The sequence below is a fragment of the Capsicum annuum genome, chromosome 8, assembly GCF_002878395.1.
Source record: "Capsicum annuum cultivar UCD-10X-F1 chromosome 8, UCD10Xv1.1, whole genome shotgun sequence".
Taxonomy (NCBI): Eukaryota; Viridiplantae; Streptophyta; class Magnoliopsida; order Solanales; family Solanaceae; genus Capsicum; species Capsicum annuum.
In genome coordinates this window covers 114,579,879-114,591,189 of record NC_061118.1, presented here as the reverse complement: position 1 = coordinate 114,591,189, position 11,311 = coordinate 114,579,879, and positions in this window count along the sequence as shown.

Here is an 11,311-nt window from a genome sequence, read left to right as displayed (position 1 = left end):
CTAGAATTTCTGGATTGACTCCAAAGTTAACAGCTATATAAGGAGTTATAAAAAAATAAAGAAATTCCTGGATTTATCAAGGTATAAATATGTAAATGGAATATCTGTAACGTACGAGTGAACACATCAGGAGAATTTTCTTGATTTTTTCTGGACTAAAGTACATAACGCCTATTTGGGCGTTGTCCACTGGTGGCACTGAAAGTGGAACCCTGCTGATTCAGGCGACCAGACTGAGCTGAAAGAAGAGTATGCTGACCCTGAAAACCTGACGGAGGACAATCTCTTACTCTGTAGACTGGCTTACCATACCTAAAACAAACATCACTACCAGCTCTACAGATATCCTTGTGGTTTCTGCCATATGTCTGACAAAGAGGATTTGTTCAAGCACTGCTGACACTACCCTGAGATTTAGAGCTTGGCCCCCTATTGTTGTTACCATTTCTAAACTTAGGTACTAGAGCACTGGCTGAGAATAGAGCTGGAACTGAAGATTTTGGATGAAATTGGGAACGGTTACCGCCCTTTGACTTAGGCAAATTGAAATTGAAGCTACCTGTTCTAGCTCTCTTGTTCTGCCTCTCTCTCTCTTTAATCTTAGCCTCTTATATCTAATGAGCATGGACCATAAGCCTGGATATGTCCATATGCTTAATCAACATCATTGTTCTACACTCTTTAACCATACTATCTGACACCCCAAATACGAACTTGCTCATTCTGGACCTACTGTCTTCTACTACATGGGGAGTATACTTGGCTAACTGAGTAAACTCGAGGGAATACTCTTTCACACACATACTACGTTGCTTGAGGTTGATAAACTCTAACACCTTGGCTTCTCTCAGCTCTAAGGGAAAAAATCTCTCTAGGAAAGTAGTAACAAACTCTTCTCACTCTGTGGGCTCTGTATTTGTGCCCCTGTCTACCTTTCACTACTTAAACCACGTATGAGCTACATGTTGTAGCTGATAGACAGCTAAATCAGCACTCTTACTGGAAGTCACTTCCATAATTTCTGTGACTTTCTAAACCTGATCAAGGAATTCCTGTGGATCCTCTTCTGGCTTAGATCTTTAGAATAGGGGACAATTCATTTAGGTGAAGTCCCAAATTTAGGCTGCAACAATATTGGCCACTGGATTAGACAGAACAACAGGTAGCCGCTTATTTTGGATTGCTACTAAATTATCTAGAGTAGAAAATGCAACCCTGAACTCCGCATGAGAGACATGCTCGTCCAGGGGATCTGCCTAAACGGGCTGAGGTGCTGACTGATTTCTAGTTCTCCTTTCATTAGTCTTTTTAGGAGGTATGTTCTGTAAATAAAAAAGAGGAAATAGATTAGACTAAGATTTTAACTTGAGCTCATGCTCACTCGCATGACATGAATACTGAAAGAAGGGAAACTTTTTCCAAAACATCTCATAGCCTCTTGTCCATAAGTGTGGCGCACTACACATGTATGTACAAGACTCTACTAGATGCGACTTTCAAAATTTCTAGGACACTGTTGAACCTGGCTCTGATCCCAAGTTTGTAATACCTTGAGTCTGTACCTCGGATGCTATATAGTGCTTACAACCTCGAAGGACCATAAGCTAACTTATGACTAATATCTACTATGAGCACCGAGACATGATACTAAATACAGAAAATAGGCTAAAATGCCATAAGGTTCAAAATATATGAAATACTAATAAAGAATATCAATTGATAATAGTTATTTGTAAAACTGAATACTATATGGAAGTCTAGTCTAAAAAGCCTCTAATCTGAACTGTCTGAATGTGGAGTTGATGGGAAAATCCCCCAACTAACTCTATCTACTAAAATACTGAATTTACTGTAATAATAAAATGAAAGAATATCCTTGAATGATGAGGACTCACTTCTAAATCTACTACTGACTGAATCTAGATCTATTTATGCGCGGTTAGGAACTTGAGTGTTCGAACCTATGATATAAGACATCATAGCACAAAGAAAGAGTATACTTTAGTACATGGAATGTACTGGTATGCTATATGAGGTAAGGCTGAATACAAGGTTTCATATCCATAAACAATAACTGACTGCATGATATAGAGTAACTGATCATGAGAATATATGGATAACTGATACTGATGTAAATATAGAGTATGCACTAATATGTATATAAATAAATACTGTGGCTAAGATTGTATAAAGCTAAGTCCTGAATTTTGATACTGAGTAACTAATATTTAAAGTTATTGATAACTGATTTACTAATACTGGTTGACTGTGTCTGATAGTCCTAATTCTGTAGAAATGAACTGAGTTCTACTATGTAGACTGAGATTGAGAATGAGAAAGGTAATCATCTAATCGACATACCCCAAATAAGATAAAATAACTAAGTTGGGGTCCAACCTGTATCGTGCCACTGTTAAAGACACTGGAGAGTTACCCTCATCTGGTAGGTACTCTAATGAGAACGGTGAAACCCTCATCTGCCAGGATAAAATACCTTATCAACCCTCAACTAGCAGGTTTGATGTCTCAACCTGCGCTGGTTATGTAGTTCTGGAATGTAAGGATTGCTTCTAAGGATCACACCCTCTACTGGAAGGTGAGCCCCCATCCTTATGTTCACTCGGTGTTGAATCCTACTCCCAACAGAAAGATATTGAACTGAGTATACTGAAATGGATTGGACTGATACTGAGTTTACTGAGTTTTCCTAAGTTTTACTGAGTTCTGTAACTGACTGAGAGTACTAATAATTATGGCATGACTGAGATTCTGTAATTGACTCTGGCTCAAGGTAAGTAGCTAAATTGTCGGGTATTAAACACCTCTAGGACTCGATAGCATAAAAGAAAGGCATAACATAATCTTGAAATATATAACAATGTACACTTCTCCATAATTCACTCATAGAGGCATTTAATCAAACACATGTCATGCATCTACTTATACATGAATGGGGAATACATGATATCATGTTATAATGGCTCTATTTCATTAACATAAGCATTTTATCAAACACATGGGGAGGCATAACTGAATCATTAAATCATAAACACTTAGGGTTGACATGGTTTCAACAATCAACTTGCAAATTGAAGGGTTTATCATGAAGATCATGTAATTCAACCCATACAATGATTTATTTCATAAAAGCATGTAATTTATTCATGGACTAAAACCCAACACTAACGTGTACATGAATTCAATTCAATTCAAGCATGAAAGTTCATAATTCAATAATCTTGTATTTTGAAAATAGATTCATGGACTCTATGGGTGAAAGGAACCCATAGATGAACACCTAACATACCTTAATTTGTGAGTTTCTTATAGTTCTTGGTGAATCCCTTGAGATTGCTCTAGTTTTCTTGAAGCTAGGGTTTAGCCCCTTTTCAGTGAGAATGACTTAATCTTTGAATAAAGTGAATAAATGACTAGATAATGGGTTATTTAGGGATAAATTTTGTGTTTAGACTGTTTAGGGCCATGGGAAAATACCCATTTACCTCTGATAATGACTTAAAAATTTGTATTGAAAAACCTGATTTTGGGCCCTGGCGCGACGCGCTGCTAGCGCACTAAGCCACTAGAAAATAACAACTGGGAATGTGGCTGGTGGTGCAATGTGTCAGAATTGCATTGAAATACTGGATGAGACCTGGAAGCTCAGCGCGACGCGGTACAATCACGTTGGCTTACTGGAAATTGACAAATATGAAAATGATCTTTATCGCGACATGTCGCTATTATGGTACCTAACTGAAAACTGACAATTGCCATTTTAGCTTACACCGTGATACGCTTCTGGCCTAAATTATGGTGTTTAACAACTGAAACTTAAAATAGCCATAACTTCTTACCCAATTATCGAATTTAGGCAAATTTTATATCGTTGGAAAGCAGATTTAATTTCCTATGCAATAGTAGGATCTAAACTAAAAAATGATGACTATTTTAAAATTTTATATTGGATAAATCATGAACTGAGAGATAAGTTAAGCTTGAGAAATATGGGGTATTACAATATCTCTCCCTTAGCAACATTCATCTTCGAATGAGCCTGATTAAGCCGAGACACTAATAGACTGAGTTTGCACACTGAACATGCATATCTAATGCATGAATCCATGACTGAACTACTGACAAGCTAATCTCTTACACTGAATATGCATATCTGACGCATAGAATTTATGAATGAAGCTGCTGACAAGCTAGATTTTCATACTGAACATGCATATCTGATGCATTAGTACATGGTTGAATTGATTCATAAATGCATGAATGAATATACAACAGTAATGGATACCGTGTTATAATTATAGCTGAACATGGAACTGAGTAAAGCTAAGGATTACTGTTACCTTAAGTTGGATCTTAGGTTATGGAGATAAGGTGAGGATACTTGGTCCACATATCTAGTTCAGCTTCCTAAGTATCTCCCTCTACTGATTGATTCTGCCAAAGAACTTTGACTATGGGAATTTCTTTGTACCTAAGTCTCTGAATCTGATAAACAAGGATCTGGACTGGAACCTCTTCGAAAGAGAGATCATTCTGAACATTTACATCCTCTAAAGGAACTATGACTACTGGGTCACCAATGCATTTCTTTAGCAAGGAGATATGGAATAGTGGATGCACTGAGGCTAGATTTGAATAAAACTTAAGATCATAAGCTACCTTTTCAAAATGGTCGAGAATTCTATAAGGACCGATATATCAGGGACTGAACTTTTCCTTCTTGCCAAACCTCAATACTCCTTTCATGGGAGATATTTTTAGGAACATAAAATCACTGACCTCAAACTTGAGATTCTTTCTCCTCACGTTTGCATATGATTTCTGTCGGCTCTGGGTAGCCCTAAGCCTTTCTTTCATTAACTGAACCTTTTCTATGGCATCGAATACTAGGTTGGGCCCTACTACTGTGGCATCACCTACCTTGAACCAACCAATTGGAGACCTATATCTCCTATTATAGAGAACCTCAAACGGGGCTATCTGAATATTGGAATAATAACTGTTATTGTATGCGAACTCGATCAAAGGCAAGTGGTCATCCCAACTATCCTTAAAATCGATAATACATGTTCTTAGCATATCTTCTAGAGTCTTAATGGTCCTTTCTGCTTGACCATCTGTCTGAGGGTGGAAGGTTGTACTGAGGTGAACTTGGGTACCAAGGCCCTTTTTGGAATTTTTTCCAAAAATAAGCGGTAAACTAGGTACCTCTATCTGAGATAATGGATACTAGAACTCCGTGTAAACTGACCAACTCTTTGATATAGAGTTTGGTGTAGTCCTCGGCTGAATAAGAGGTATGGACTGGCAAGAAATGGCTGATATGGTCATCCCATCTATGATAACCCATATAGAATCATGCTGATGACGAGTATGAGGTAAACCCATCACAAAGTCCATGTTCACTTCATCCTATTTCTATATGGGAATACCAAACTCCTGTATGGACCCACTAGGCTTCTGGTGCTCAATCTTAAATTAATGACATGTAGAGCATTTAGCTACAAATTCTGCAATAACCCTCTTCATCCCACTCCACTATTAGATCTCTAGCCAATCGTGGTACATCTTAGTGGCCCCTGGATGAATCGAGTAACGCGCACCCTATGCTTCTGCAAAAATTTGTTGCCTCAAGTCGTCTACTCCTAGTACACGTAGCATACCCTGGCAACGCAAAATGCCATCTCTCCCTTAGGAGAAAACCTTTACTTTATAATCTCTGATTGGCTCTTTCAACTTACCAAGACTGGGATCTCTATCTAGTTTTTCATTTACCTCAAAAACTAGAGAGGATTCAGAACTGTTCTAAACCCACGCACTACCTTCTGCTGAATCGACTTAATGGGCACCTAGTCGGGAAAGCTGATGAACTTCCTGAACTAACTTCTTCTTACTGTCTTCAACATGAGCAACACTACCCATAGACAGTCTACTGAGATTATCATTCACTATATTAGCTTTTCTCGGATGATAAATTACACTCATGTGATAATCTTTCAATAATTTTAGCCACATTTTATGAGACAAATTTAAATCTTTCTGAGAAAAGACATACTGGAAGCTCTTGTGATCTGTGAACACATCTACATGCATCCCATATAAATAGTTCCTCAAAATCTTTAAGGTAAACACTACAGCTGCTAACTCAAGATCGTGAGTCGGATAATTCTTCTCATGGGGCTTAAGCTGTCTAGAGGCGTATGATATGACCTTATGTCTCTGCATGAGGACACAACCCAAACCTACTCTGGATGCATCACAATACATAACAAAACCATCTGGGCCATCTAGTAGAGTTAAAACTGAGGTTAAAGTAAGTCGAGTCTTCAACTCCTAAAAAATCTTATAGCAGGAATCTGACCACTGAAACTGGACTTTCTTCTGAGTCAATTTGGACATGAGGGATGCAACAGATGAAAATCCATCAACAAACCGATGTTAATAGCTAGCTAAATCCAAGAAACTCCTAATATCTGATAGAGAGATGGGTCTAGGCCAATTTCTCACTACTTCGGTCTTTTAAGGATCAACTCTAATGCCATCAACAGAAATAATATGACCAAGAAATGCTACTGACCTTAGCCAAAATTCACAAATACTAAACTTGGCGAATAACTGATGAGTTCTGAGAGTCTGAAGTATGATTTGAGGTGATCTATGTGATCATTCTCACTACGGGAATAGACAAGAATGTTATCGATGAAGACTATAATGAGCATGTCCAAGTACTATTTGAACACGCAATTTATTAAGTTCATGAAAGTTGCTGGGGAATTAGTAAGACCAAAGGACATAACTAGAAACTCAAAGTGACTATACCCGGTTTTGAAAGCTATTTTTGGAATGTCACATTCTCTGACTCTGAGTTGATGATAGCTTGATCGGAGGTCTATCTTAGAAAAGTAACTGGCATCCTGAAGTTGGTCAAACAAGTCATCAATTCTAGAAAATGAATATTTATTCTTGAATGTAAATTTGTTTAATTGATGGTAGTTAATACATATTCTGAGAGAGCCTTCTTTCTTACGCACAAATAGTACTGGTGTGCTACACGGGGAGATACTGGGTCTGATGAATCCCTTATCTAGGAGATCTTTCAACTATTTCTTTTAACTCTTTAAGTTTTGTTGGAGCCATTCTATATGGTGGAATAGATATGGGTTAAGTAGCTGAAAGAAGGTCTATTTCAAAGTCAATTTTCCTAATGGGAGAAACTCCAGGAATATCTTTGGGAAGCAAATCTGAGAATTCATTTACTACTTGAACTGACTCAAGACTGAGAGTTTCTGAACTAGAGTCCTTGACTCGCACAAGATGATATACACATCCCTTGGATATCATTTTTCTCACTCTAAGGTATGAAATCAACTGACCCTTAAGCACTGTGGTACTACCTCTCCATTAAAGAACTGGTTTATTTGGAAACTAAAAATGAACAATTTTGTTTCTACAATCAACTGAGGCATATCATGAATGGAGCTAATCTATGCCGAGAATAACATCCAAATCTTCCATCTCTAGCTCTACAAGGTATGCTGAAGTAACTTTCTGAGATATCATAATCAGACAGTTCTTGTATATTCGTAGGGCTATGACAGATTTACCCATTGAGGTAGAAATTGAGAAAGACTTTGTTAGAATTTCCTAGATCTAGCAAGGCATAAATATGTAAATGAAAGATCTGTAATGTACCAGTGACCACATCAGGAGAATTTTCCTGATCTTGTCTGGACTGAAGTGCATAAAGCCTGTTTGGGCGTTACCCATTGGTGGCACTGGAAGAGGCACCCAGTTGATTCAGGCGACCAGACTGAGCTAAAGGACGAGTATGATGACCCTGAAATCCTGACTGAAGACAATCTCTGACTCTATGTCCTGGCTTACCACACCCAAAACAAACATCACTGCCAGCTCTATAGATACCCTTGTGGTTTCTCCCACATATCTGAAAAAGAGGATTTGTTCGAGCATTGCTGACACTACCCAGAGATTTAGATCCTGCCACCCTATTGATGTTACCATTTCTAAACTTAGGTACTATAGCACTGGCTGAGGACAGAGCTGGAACTAAATATTTTTTATTAAACTGGGAACGGTTACTGCCCTCTAACTTAGGCTGATTAAAATTAAAGCTACCTATTCTATCTTTCTTGTTCTGCCTCTTTCTCTCTCTAATCTTAGCCTCTTCTATTTGCTAAGCATGGACCATGAGCCTGGATATGTCCATCTCCTTAATCATCATCACTGTTCTACACTCTTTAACCATACTATCTAATACCCTAGATACGAACTTGCTCATTTTGTACCTATTGTCTGCTACTACATGGGGAGCATACCTGGCTAACTAAGTAAACTTATGAGAATACTCTTTCACACTCATACTACCTTGCCTGAGGTTGATGAACTCTAACACCTTGGCTTCTCTTAGCTCTAAAGGAAAGAATCTCTCTAGGAAAGTAGTAGCAAACTTCTCACTTTGTGGGCTTTACATTTGTTCCCCTATCTACCTTCCACTGCTTAAACCACGTATGAGCTATATCTTGTAGCTGATAGGCAGCTAACTCAGCACTCTCACTGGAAGTCACTCCCATAATATCTGTGACTTTCTAAACCTAATCGAGGAACTCCTATGGATCCTCTTCTAGCTTAGATCCTGAGAATAGGGGAGCATTCATTCGGGTGAAGTCCTAAATTCTGGCTGCAACACTATTGGCCACTGGATTAGCCAGAATAGTAGCTAGCCATTCATTCTAGATTGCTACTAAATTGGCTAGAGTAGTGAATGCAGCTCTGAACTGTTCATTGGAGACATGCTCGTCTAGGGGATCTGCCTGAATGGGCTGAGGTACTGACTAATTTCTAGTTCTCCTTTCATTAGTCTTTTTAGGAGGTATGTTCTGTAAATAAAAATAAGAAAATAGATTAGACTAAAAGTTTAACTTGAGCTCATGCTCACTCACATGACGTGAATACTGAAAGAAGGGAAATTTTTTCTATAACATCTCATAGCCTACTGTCCATAAGTATTGCGCGTAACACACATATGCACAGGACTCTACTAGATGTGGCTTTCAGAATACGTAGGACACTATTGAAATTGGCTCTGATACCAAGTTTGTAACACCCTGAGTCTGTACCCCGGATGCTACACGGTGCTTATGACCCCGAAGGACCACAAGCTAACCCATGACTGATATCTGCTATGAGCACTGAGACATGATGCTATAATAAATATGAAAAATTAGCTGAAATGCCATAAGGTTTAAAATACTTGAAATACAGATAAAGAATATCAACTGATAATAGTAATTTGTAAAACTGAAACTGTATGAAAGTCTAGTCTAAAAAGCCTCTAATCTGAATTGTCTGAATGTGGAGTTGATGGGACAATCCCCCAACTAACTCTATCTACTGAAACACTGAATTTACTGTAGTAGTAAAATAAAAAAATATCCTCTAATGATGAGGACTCACTGCTAAATCTACTACTGGCTGTATCTGGATCTATTTATGCGCGGTCAGGAACCTGAGTGTTCGAACCTATGATATAAGACATCATAGCACAAAGAAAGAGTATGCATCAGTACGTGGAATATACTGGTATGCTAGATGAAGTAAGGCTAAATTCAAGGTTTCATATGCATGAAAAATAACTGACTGCATGATATAGAGTAACTGATCATTAGAATACATGGATAATTGATACTGCTGTAAATACAGAGTATGCACTAATGTGCATATAAATAAATACTGTGAAGAAGCTTGTCTGAAGCTAAGTCCTTAATAATGATATTGAGTAACTGATATCTGAAGTTACTGATAACTGATTTACTAATACTAGTTGACTGTGTCTGATAGTCCTAATTCTGTAGAACTGAATTGAGTTCTATTATGAAGACTAAGACTAAGAATGTGGAAGGTAATCATCTAATCGACATGCCCCAAATAAGATAAGATAACTAAGTTGGGGTCCAACCGATACTGTGCCACTGGTAAAGACACTGAAGAGTTACCCTCATCTGGTAGGTACTCTAATAAGAATGGTGAAACCCTCATCTGGTAGGTTAAAATACCTCATCAGCCCTCAACTGGCAGGTTTGATATCTCAACCTACACTGGCTACATAGTTCTGGAATGAAGGGATTGCTTCTAAGGATCTCACCTTCTACTGGTAGGTTATCCCCCATCCTTGGGTTTATTTGGTGCTGAATTCTACTCTCAACTGAAAGACACTGAACTGAGTATACTGAACTGGACTGGACTGATACTGAGTTTTCCTGAGTTCTATAACGGACCAAGAGTACTACTGACTGTGACATGACTGAGATTCTGTAACTGACACTGGCTCAAGGTAAGTAGCTAAATTATTGTTTATTAAATACCTCTAAGACTCGATAGCATAAAAAAAAGGCATAACATAATCTTGCAATACATAACAATGTACACTTCTCCATAATTCACTCATAGAGACATTTAATCAAACACTTGTCATGCATCTACTTATACATGAATAGGGAATACATGCTATCATGTTATAATGGAACTATTTCATTCACATAGGCATTTTATCAAACACATAGGGAGGCATAACTTAATCATTAAATCATAAACACTTTGGGTTGACTTGGCTTCAATAATCAACTTGCAAATTGAAGGGTTTATCATGAAGATCATGTAATTCAACACATACAATGATTAATTTCATAAAGGCATGTAATTTAATCATGGACTAGAACCCAACACTAACATGAACATGAATTCAATTCAATTCAAGCATGAAAGTTTATAATTCAACAATCTTGTATTTTTAAAATAGATTCATGGACTCTATGGGTGAAAGGAACCCATAGATGAACACCTAACATACCTTAATTTGTGAGTTTCTTGAAGTTCTTGGTGAATCTCTTGAGATTGCTCTTGTTTTCTTGAAGCTAGGGTTTAGCCCCCCTTTGAGAGAGAATGACTTAATCTTTGAATAAAGTGAATAAATGATGAGATAATGAGTTATTTAGGGGTAAATTTCATGTTTAGACCGATTAGGGCCATGGGAAAATACCAATTTACCCCTAAGAATGACTTAAAAATTCGTACTGAAAAACCCGATTTCGGGTCCTGGCGCAATGCGTCGCTAGCGTGCCATGCCACTAGAAAATGACAACTGGGAATGTCGTTGGTGGAGCAATGCGGTAGAATCACATTGCAATACTGGATGGGACCTGGAAGCTCCGCGCGATACGGTACAATCACGTTGGCTCACTGGAAATTGACAAATATGAAAATGAGCTTTGGCGCG